Source organism: Paroedura picta, chromosome 13 (assembly GCF_049243985.1).
Source record: "Paroedura picta isolate Pp20150507F chromosome 13, Ppicta_v3.0, whole genome shotgun sequence".
In the NCBI taxonomy this organism is placed as follows: Eukaryota; Metazoa; Chordata; class Lepidosauria; order Squamata; family Gekkonidae; genus Paroedura; species Paroedura picta.
Window position 1 is genome coordinate 5,054,057 of NC_135381.1, and position 10,899 is coordinate 5,064,955.

Consider the following 10,899-nt stretch of genomic DNA (forward strand, 5'->3'; position numbering starts at 1 on the left):
GGCCCGGCTTCTTGGCAGCGCCCCATGAATAAACATGACACAACCTGGGCTCCCATCACAGCTAATTGTATTTGTTTCACAAGATACCAGCCTGTCATTCTCTCTCTCTCTCTCTCTCTCTCTCTCTCTCTCTCTCTCTCTCTCTCTCTCTTTAAAGAAGGAAATAGCAAGGCGATTTACAGGATGGCCAGTCCTACTCTCCTGGGCTTGCAGCAAAGGGGGAGGTGATGCATCCCAGGGGTAGTCAAACTGCGGCCCTCCAGATGTCCATGGACTACAATTCCCAGGAGCCCCCTGCCAGCGAATGCTGGCAGGGGCTCCTGGGAATTGTAGTCCATGGACATCTGGAGGGCCGCAGTTTGACTACCCCTGCATTAAATCAACAGGGATAAAACAGAACCAGTAAGGTTGATTGGCTAGCAGAACACAGGTAGATTTGTCTCGATAAACTCGGAAGCTTGGCAGAGAGCGACGCAGTACTGTTCCCCAGAGATACATGTTTAAAGGATCTGCCAGATTATTACTAAACTTAAAACAGCATTTAGAGAAAGAGCAGGTGTGCAAAAGGTTAGATCCACCTCAGGGCTGTGCCTGGCCTGCCTTAGATGAAACCTGGGGGTGGGGTGGGGGGGGGGAGTGTGATACAAATTTGCTTTGCATCCAGGGATGGCCAAACTGTAGCTCTCCAGATGTCAATGGACTGCTGGCAGGGACTCATGGTAATTGTAGTCCATGGGCATCTGGAGAGCCACAGTTTGGCCACCCCTGGTATATACAAAGTATGACCGGTGTAGCTGTGCTGGAACAGATGAGGTGTATTTTAGTTCTTGCTTCACTGCAGTGTATGGATTACAATAGAGTAGGCTTTCTATACCAGGGTTTCGTGAAACCCTGGGGTTTCCTGAGGGCCCTGGCAGGGTTTCCTGAATGGGTGGGAGCCAATTAATTGTTTATAATTTTTAAAATTGGTTAAACATTTAGTGGGTCATGTCAACCTACCCACCCACTCCCGAAATGGCCAATGATGGAGAGGGTGGGAAGGGATGGGACTCCAGGTGGGCGTGTCCACAGCTCTGCTTCCCAACCATATTCTGCACGATCGCGCTGCTTCTGGATTTTCTCAAAGCCTGAAGGATGCTTCAGCGGGTTCTCAATGGGGAAAAAAACAGTTGACTAAGGCTGCAGTAGGGAATGGCATCCTTCCAACCCTGGTGATCCAGCTTGGTGCAGTTTTCCTTCTGTGGGGCATTGTGATTTCCCGGTTGTTGTGTTGTTTTTGTGGGAAACGACTAATTAGCAACAGCCACCAATGCTTTTCATTGGTGACAGACTGAAATATGGGACCCAGGTAGGCTCGGGGGTGAAATTGGGCATGGTTGCTCCTTCTCCGGCCCAATTGCAGGGGAGAATCGTGTTCTAGCCCAGGGCTAGTCAACCTGTGGTCTCCAGATATCCATGGACTACAATTCCCATGAGCCCCTGCCAGCATTTGCTGGCAGGGGCTCATGGGAATTGTAGTCCATGGACATCTGGAGGCCCACAGGTTGACTACCCCTGTTCTAGCCCATTGATCAGTCCATTCTCTCCCGCCATCTTCATCGAAAAGCGGCTAAAGGAAAAGTCCCGGCCGGCCACAACAGACCCATCCCGGATTTAGCGGCTTAGGTATATCCAAATTGAGGTCAGGTAGGGACTCAACTCAATTAAGAACTGCTTTCCAAAGCCGGGGAAAATGAACCTTGTGGGGTTTGGGCACGTTCTCGACGCATCTGTCCGTGGCACGGAGCTATCGACACGCACGCAAGCGCGACAACCTGTCGCCATGTCCTGTCTGAAGGCTAGCGGAACAATCTTTGCCAGCGGAGGATATTAATACACCCTTTGGCTTGCTTAGGCCAATTGAATCACTTGCCTTTTGTGATGTAAAACAGTTCTCGGTTGCCGGACGAGAAGAAACGTTTCCCTTCAGCTCTCCTCTTTGAGCAAATTAAATGATAAGGTGGAAGGGGACGGAGCAAAGAATAGAAGGCTGCACGTTTCAAAAGGAGAGGGAAGAATTGAAGAAATACTCCAAACCCACCCACCCCCCACCAAGGGGTGAAGGAAAAAGGGGGCTATTTCTCCTGTCAATCTTGGAAAGAGACACTTTGGCAATGCCAACCTCCAGGTAGAACCTGGGGATCCCCTGGTTGTACAGCTCATCTCCAAGCAACAGAGGTCAGTTTCCCTGGAGAACATGGCTGCTTTGCAGGGGGACACTCCATAGCAGGGGTAGTCAAACTGCGGCCCTCCAGACGTCCATGGACTACAATTCCCAGGAGCCCCTGCCAGCATTCGCTGGCAGGGGGCTCCTGGGAATTGTAGTCCATGGACGTCTGGAGGGCCGCAGTTTGACTACCCCTGCTCCATAGCATTATACTCCTCTAAGGTCCCTCCCTGCCCCAAATCCCGCCCCCTCCCAGCTCCACCCCCAAAGTCCCCAGGGATTCCCAACCCAGACCTGGCAGCCCTACGAAGTGTGCCTGCACATGAAAGCTCATCCCTTGAATAAAACTTTGAGGGTCTTCAAGGCGCCACCAGACTCTAACTTTCAAAGCTACCGTCAAGAGTCATGTGCAACCTTGCTTTGTAAGCACTGTGAGACTGGCCTCGCCACCCTCCCCAATTTACAGTTGTGCTCACACCACCCTCTGGCAGGATTTCACATGTGCCCAGAGGTTCAAAAAGCAATGTAGCCCCTGGTGTGCACGCTGGCTAGAAAGACAGGACCTGACAAACAAAACATGACGGTACGGTAAATGCTTTAGTCGGGAGAATGGCTGGGGAGGGGTGGGTGCGGAAGGGGGAGGGGGAAGTGTTCAGTGAAGGCAATTTAACATCCAAACCAGGGGACTCCATAAAACCAACGAACTGAAAGACTGTCAGACAAATTGACTAAAACATTTAACTGCGTTCTCAATTATGAATCACCACAAGTGGGTTATGAACATTTTAGGAGTGTCGGTGGAATTGGAGCGATTACCTTTAATTATGTCTCCGGCGTCCGTTCCAGATTGCGGGCTATGAGGAGGAGAAAAAAAGCAGAAATATTTATGGCCCAATGGGGTGGAGGAGGGGGGGGAGCAAATCAGCACACACACCCCCCCCCGTGTCTTTGATGATGTTTTCTTGATGGGCTTCCCAGGAATAATATTTTCAATTATTTAAAAAAAACACCCCAAAGGGCAAACACAATCCGAAACAGGAATAAGGTGTGGGAATTGATATTAGTCAAGAAAAGAAGAGGAGACTTATTCATTGAACCTAATTTCTGAAACCCTAAAACAGGTAACTAAGAGAAGAAAATAAGCACTTTTTTCCCCTCCTCCACTCAGCTTCTCAAGAGAAGATAATGAATGTCTAGACTAGAATAGTTTCTTTAAAACATGGAATAGCATGTGGATTTATTACTTGGAGAACAGGCCGCTCAGTTGAACTGACAGCATTCCGGTGTTCACTCTGGAGTTTCTTTCTTTCATTCATTCATTCATTCATTCATTCATTCATTCATTCATTCATTCATTCATTCACTTATTTGTTTCGATTTATATATCCCCAATAAAACAGTTCCAAATCCCATAGTGCTAGCTATCATCTGATCTCAGGGGGACCTCGAGTGCTAAGCCATCACCCTCAGCGATGGTCGGCTGGTGAGGAAGTTCCAAATTCAAGGTCTTCCTTCTCCTCTGCCAGGGGGGTATCAGATCTTCCTGGACTGGCCTCAACCATAGACCCGGTGGAAAAGCTCCGTCTTACAGGCACTGCGGAAAGCTCCTGCCAAAAGCTGTAAGGAGTTAATTTTTAGTGTGTGTGTGTGTGTGTGTGTGTGTATACACACTATATATATAGTTACATTTGTTAAATATTTATTGGGTGATATGACCATCTATGGTCATGTCCACCCACCTACCTTTATGGTCCATCACTTTTAGACTTGTTCAGTGGTGTTATGCCCCACTGAGGTCCCTCTCAAAGCCTTTTCTCCCTCTCCCCACAACCAGACACCCTGTAAGGTAAGTGGGGCTGAGAGAGTCCTGAAAGAACTGTGACTGGCCCAAGTTCACCTAGCAAGCTTCATGCATCTCAAAGCGGCTTACCATCACCTTCCCTTCCTCCCCCCACAACAGGCACCCTGCGGAGTAGGTTGGGTTGAGAGAGCTCTGAGAGAACTGCGACTGGTCCGTCACCCAGCTGGCTGCAGGAGGAGGAGGAACAGGGAATCAAACTCCATTCCCCAGATTAGAAACCACAGCTCTAAATGGTTGCACCACACTGACTCTCTCACGCTTTTGACCGGCCCATGACCGTCTCTTTGGCCAGTCTGGTTAGTGGCCAGCCACAGAGCTGCATGTGCTGTTTCTGCATGCCCGATCTGTGTCCTGTCCCTAGCCCGGATGCCTTGGGCAGCTTCCACCCTCGCTCCAAAAAGTGCTTAAGCACGCGGCTAATTACCCTGTCCTGTCAATCCAGCCATTTTTATTTGCTGGCGAAGCAGACGGAGGCTATGCCTCATGGAACAACAGCAAAACAAAAAGAAAAAGAAAATCGTTTCCCCCCCTGGACTTTCCAACTATCTATCTAGGATGAAAGCATTAATAGATTAATCACAGCAATTAATTGATTAATGGATCGATCGCAGGTCAAGAGGGCCGCGCTAATGAGCTTGTGTGGAAAAAAGGATTATGGATGAGCACAAACGGACGTCTGTAGGCCAGCATTTCTTTTTGTTTCCACCACTGGAGCACATTTTTTACTGCTTTGGCGCGTCTTAATAAAGGGAGACCCGATTAACACTTGAAATCCTTCCCCCAGAAAGTCTAGTCCAGCCTTTCTCAAGTTTTTAACCACTGAGAGCCTCCTGAGACATTCTTCGGGCTTCGAGAAACCCCAGAAGTGACATGACGGTGCAGAATATGGTTGGGAAGCAGAGCTGTGCACACGCCCACCCAGGGCCCCTCCTTCCCACCCAATCCAGACCAATCACTGGCCAATTTGGGAGGGGCGGGTCATATAACCCAATAAAAGTTTAACAAATCTTCAGCCTTTTAGGCTAGGTAACACTGTGTGTGAACGAGACCTTGGGGTACTTGTGGATTGTAGGGTTAGGGTTGTAAGCTAAACATGAGCGGGCAGTGTGATGCAGCGGTAAAAAAGGCAAATGCCATTTTGGGCTGTATCAACAGGGGCATCACATCAAAATCACAAGATGTCATAGTCCCACTGTATACGGCACTGGTCAGACCACACCTGGAGTACTGTGTGTAGTTCTGGAGGCCTCACTTCAAGAAGGACGTCGATAAAATTGAAAGGGAGAGCGACGAAGATGATCTGGGGCCAAGGGACCAAGCCCTATGAAGATAGGTTGAGGGACTTGGGAATGTTCAGCCTGGAGAAAAGGAGGTTGAGAGGGGACATGATAGCCCTCTTTAAGTATTTGAAAGGTTGCCACTTGGAGGAGGGCAGCAGCTGAGCAGAATCTCGCAGTTCCCAGTTCTCCTTTTAAGATTACAGCAGTTCTATTCTGCTCCAGATTTCAACTGCTCCACTCAGGGGAGGGGGGAATTAAGGGCAGATTGAATTGCAGCAGGCCACATAACTCAGCATGACTGCCAGGTATCCTGGGAGGACAACCTAAAAAGGCTGAAGAATTTTTTTTTAATGCACATACAGCTTGTGATGATTATTTGGGGGGCAAGGTGTCGGACAGCTGGTTTTGGATGATGGATGCACACCTCTATTTCCATACAGAACCATTCAGGAAGAATCTTGATACAACGGTATGTACGTTCATTCCACAACGGCTCCTTGGCGGTGCTTTATCAAGGTGCACGTCTAGTGGAGAAATGACAAATGGGGGGGAAAACTGGAGAGTTGTGGCAAACAGCATGCAATATCCGAGCAAAATCGGAATGGGATGAGGGAGGATACATGGCACGTCAGTTCTACCTTACAAACTACAGGCTCATTCAGAACACCAAAATTCAGAGAGGAATTCAGCGTCCTTACAGAAAATCGGGTAACGTCCCCACAACAAAGGGAGACATACATCGATTTGTTCTCGGAAGCAGTGATCGTGACAGCGCAAAACCCAGGATGTCTTTTCCTCCTATCAGAGTCGGAGGCAGGCAATCCAACTTTTCCGAAAATATCTAATAAAATCTTAAATGGTTTCTCGTCCTTTTCTTTTCAGGGCAGCTCAGCAGACATCAATATGCATTCCTTCCTCAGTGTCTAATATACGGGAATGTCAATAACGCGGCGGCTTATGAAAATATATCAAGTACTTTCACACTGTACCCAGCCTCATAAAATTGCTCTCGAGCTGATAAACAACAGTGATAAAATGGAGGGAAAGGGCTGTGCTGAATCGAGATTTTTTTTTTTTGTAATGAACCAACGGAGAGGGGGGAAAGAAAAAGTCAAACGTGCCTTAAGTCTCCTGTTATAGCCGGGACATCACCCAGCTTTAGAATCTTAGAATCATGGAAGGGACCTCCAGGGTCATCTAGTCCAGCCCCTGCACAAAGCCTTTCTTGGTCCCCCATGGAAATGCCGATTGCCATGTTGGGATTGGGAAGTGAATTTCTTCCTGGCCAGATTGGCCAGGGATTCTGGTTTTGAGGGGGGGGGGCATCATCAGGGCATGGAATTGGAGTCACTGTGGGTGGGCAGGGAGTTGTGCTTTCTGCATGGGGTTGGACTAGATGACCCAGGAGGTCCCTTCCATCTCTCCTTGCCAAAGGGATTCCCATCTTGCCATGTCCTACCTCTGAAGATACCAGCCACAGTTTCCGGTGAAATGTCAGGGACTAAGACTACCAGACCATGTGGGCCACACAGCCTGGAAAACCTGTGGCAGCTGGTTGACACTCGTCGTGGATGCCTGCAACAGTGAAAAAGATCTTTAAAATAACGCACAGGGAAGACTAGAGAGAGTTGACAAGGAGAACATTTTCTCCCTTTCTCCAGTTATGAGAACTCAGGCATCCAAAGAAGCTGGTGGGCAGTAGATTCAAGATGGACCAAAGGAAATAGTTATCTACATGGCAGGTGCTTAAAATGTGGCATTCGCTACCAGTGGAAGTGGTGATGGCCACAGGTAGAGTCAGCTTTCAAAAGGGATTGGACTATTAGTGGCCAAGAACCATGAGGACAAAAGGGAACCTCCACATGAGGCCCTAAGCCTCTGAATCCCAGTGCCAAGAGGCAGCATCAAGTGAAGGCCTCAGCCCTTATGCCCAGTTGTTGGCTTTCCAGAGGAACTGGTTGGCATTTGTGTGAGACAGGATGCTGGACTAGATGGACCCCTGGTCTGATCCAGCAGGGCTGTTCTGGTGTTCTTAGGAAGGCCTCAGCCTTTGTACCCTGTTGTTGGACCTCAGGAGGAACTGGCTGGCCCCTGTGTGAGGCAGGATGCTGGACTAGATGGACCCCTGGACTGATCCAGCAAGGCTCTTCTGATGTTCTTATGGAGGCCTCAGATTCTCTGCCTTCTTGTTGGCCCTCCAGAAAAATTGGGTTGGCCACTGTGTGAGACAGGATGCTGGACTAGATAGACTCCTGGTCTAGCCCAGCAGGGCTCTTCTGATGTTCTCATGGTCACTCTGGAAGCTACATGGGACAGGTACACCCAAATCTTCCCAGCCCAAGTCCAACTCTTTCCACTAGCTCTTAGATTATTAGAAATTCTACACCCAAGTCCAAGATCTGTGCTTAGTGGTCCTGGGAATATTTATAACCCGCACATTTCCTATCATTGCACCACTATGAAATAAGTGTCACTCATCCAGGATGACTGCCTGCAAGCAACCATTTGCTAGAACTCCAGATGCTTCTATTTTTAATTCCTGTTAGCAAAGGATAGATTCCGCCCCCACCCCCCATTGATCCTACAAATCGATCTCTCTGAAGTGAGAGATGGATGGTTTTGCTGAGCAGCCCCACTGTTCATGCCTGAGACCTTTGATTTCTCCTTTGGTGCCATTTCTGGGGCGGGGTGTGCGTGTAAAAATGGGACATAAATACCAATTAAACTTCTGCCCGCCGTTCCCTGATACAAGCGACAGTCCTACATTTGGCTCACTGTTGAAAGAGGACAACACGGTGTGCCTCTAAGGAGGCTTATATATCTAATAGTTCCGTGGTGTTTCTCTAGTTTGCAGAAGGCAGTAGAATAGGGTTGCCAGCCCCCAGGCAGCAACTGGAGATCTTCTGGGATGACAACGGATTTCCAGACGACAGGGATAAGTTCCCCTGGAGGAAACGGCCATTTTAAAAAGTGGAATCTGGGGCATTATACCCCATGGAAGTCCAACCCGTCCTCAAAATCCACCCTCCTCCAAATCTCAGGCTATTTCCCAATCTTAAGCTGGCAACCTTAGCTTGAACATATATGAAAGCAAAAGCATGGTGTGGATCGATCCTAATCGATAATATTGGACTCTCGGCTTGAGGAGTCTCACCGGCCGCCTTCTCCTGATATCAGATGTATTGAAAAGCGTTTCATCGGATAGCTCATGGGGGGGCCAGCTTCCCTGCACGGCTGTTCGTCTCCCCCATTGACACGTTGGCGTTGGTTTCATCACGTTTTGGCCTCGTCATCGGCTGACTTTCAGAGGCAAGCCGATACAAGGCCTTTCTTGAGGAAATGGTTCCCCTTCCCTTTGTTGTCTCACCCCATCCTCAAAAGTAACCAACCCATTGTCTGGAATCTCTAGTTGGCCATTCTCTTTAGCTTCGTTCAGCTCTCTCCTAGCAAAAGTCTAGATATTGCTCTTCAAATGCTGATCGAGGGTTTGTGGAAAAGCTTTTTTTTTTAAGGACTTAAAACTGCACACTTACAACAAACGTTTAGCAAGAGCAGTATATTATTACGCGATCTGAAAAGCCGCTACCCTAAGCAGAAAGAAAGAACGGTGAAATGAAAGTTTAAAAAAAATATATTGAATATCCGGAGGGAAATCACAAACGTGGACAGGCAGCAGTTTTCATTTCAGGTTGGAGGCTATATTTGGAAGCTCAGAAAACTGGAGTGTGTCTTTTATTGTTGTTATTATTATTTTATTTTTATTATTATTAACTGAAGAAGAGTTTATTTTTATACCCCACTTTTCACTGCCCGAAGGAGTCTCAAGGCAGCTGGAAATCACCTTCCCTTTCCTCTCCCCAAAACAGACACCCTGTGAGGAAGGTGAGGCTGAGAGAGCCCTGAGATTACTGAAGAAGAAAAATTGGTTCTTATATGCCGCTTTTCTCTCCCCGAAGGAGTTTCAAAGTGGCTTCCAATAGCCTTCCCTTTCCTCTCCCCACAATAGACACCCTGTGAGGAAGGTGAGGCTGAGAGAGCCCTGATATTACTGAAGAAGAAGAGTTGGTTCTTATATGCCGCTTTTCTCTACCTGAAGGAGTCTCAGAGCGGCTTACAATCCCTTTCCCTTTCCTCTCCCCACAACAGACACCCTGTGAGGGAGGTGAGGCTGAGAGAGACCTTTTTTCCAGGTGAACTGATCTCTGTAGTCTGGAGGTGAGCTGTAATTTCAGGAATCCCCATCTCCCTACCTGAGAAGCATCCATTTTCTCCAGGGGAAGTGACTTCTGTAAACTGGAGGTGAGCTGTAATTCCAGGAATCCCCAGGTCCCCCCTGGAGGCTGGCATCCCTACCTGGAGCCAGTAGCAACTGTGGCGGTTGCCTAGCAACAGGGAGCGAGAGCCCTGGTCAACTCTCCCTTGCAAGGCCTGTGGGGCAGAGAGGGATGTCTCTCGAGGAGAGGCTGAGAAGAGCATGGACTAAAATGACCATGAGCCCCTGGCAGCATGGCCAATTGGCAGGGGCTCATGGTCATTGTAGTCCATGGACCTTTGGAGAGCCGCAGTTTGGCTACACCTGGTATAAATAAACTTGATTGGACTGGGCTGCTTGATCTGCCAGGGATCATCAGGTGAGGTTTGTTAACTTCATCCCCTGAACAGTTTCAGCTGTTCCTTTTGCACTCAGTAATTCTCAGTTAAAAGGATGGGGCTTTTCTCCTGTCCTCCCCAGCACTCCAAAATGATGTGGTTCCAAGCAAAGCTACTCCATTTTAGTCTACCGGCTATCTATAAACTATCCCCAGATCAGTTTCATGGAAGGAGCTATTTTGGGTGTGACCTGCGTTAAAGAAGAAAGCCAATTTCTTTTGTGTTGTCTACAGCCTGTCCGCAATGGTTGGTCACCATGCACCATGCGCTATGCCTCATCCACCTGCTGGCCATGCAAGCATGACAGCCAGCTTGGGGAAGCGGTTAGGAGGGGGACCTCTAATCTGGCGAGCCAGATGCAGCCAGCTGGGTGACCTTGGGCTCGCCACAGCACTGAAAAAGCTGTTCTGACAGAGCAGGAATATCAGGGCTCTCTCAGCCTCACCCACCTCACAGGGTGCCTGTTGTGGGGAGAGGAAAGGGAAGGAGATTGGAAGCCGCTTTGAGACTCCTTCAGGTAGAGAAAAGCAACATATAAGAACCAACTCTTCTTCTCCTTCATTAATATCAGGGCTCTCTCAGCCTCACCCACCTCACAGGGTGTCTGTTGAGACTCCTCTGGGTAGAGAAAAGCGGCATAAAAGAACCAACTGTTCTTCTCTTCAGACTGAGCAGTGATATCAGGGCTCTCTCAGCCTCCCCTCCCTCACAGGGTGTCTGTTGTGGGGAGAGGAATGGGAAGGTGACTGTAAGCCACTTTGAGACTCCTTCGGGTAGGGAAAAGCGGCATCTAAGAACCAACTCTTCTTCTTCAATGGCAGTTTTGCAAATCCAGGCACAATTCTCTCAGAACATCAGCTGTGGTCCGGTTCCTCACTGTTATTCTCTGCGCAAAGATTCAA

General features: G+C 48.6%; 1 protein-coding gene across 1 annotated transcript in view; it reads right to left on the reverse strand.

Moving 5' to 3' along the window:
- Positions 1-9,693, reverse strand: part of TMEM132D (transmembrane protein 132D) — a 304,697-nt gene extending 295,004 nt beyond the window's left edge. Inside the window, exons 1-3 of the mRNA XM_077309304.1 lie at positions 9,598-9,693; positions 6,807-6,922; positions 3,023-3,060 (exon numbers count right to left, since the gene is read on the reverse strand). The gene's annotated coding sequence lies outside the window, so the exon portion shown is untranslated. The remainder of the gene's footprint in view (positions 1-3,022; positions 3,061-6,806; positions 6,923-9,597) is intronic.
- Between the last annotated feature and the right edge of the window lie 1,206 nt (positions 9,694-10,899).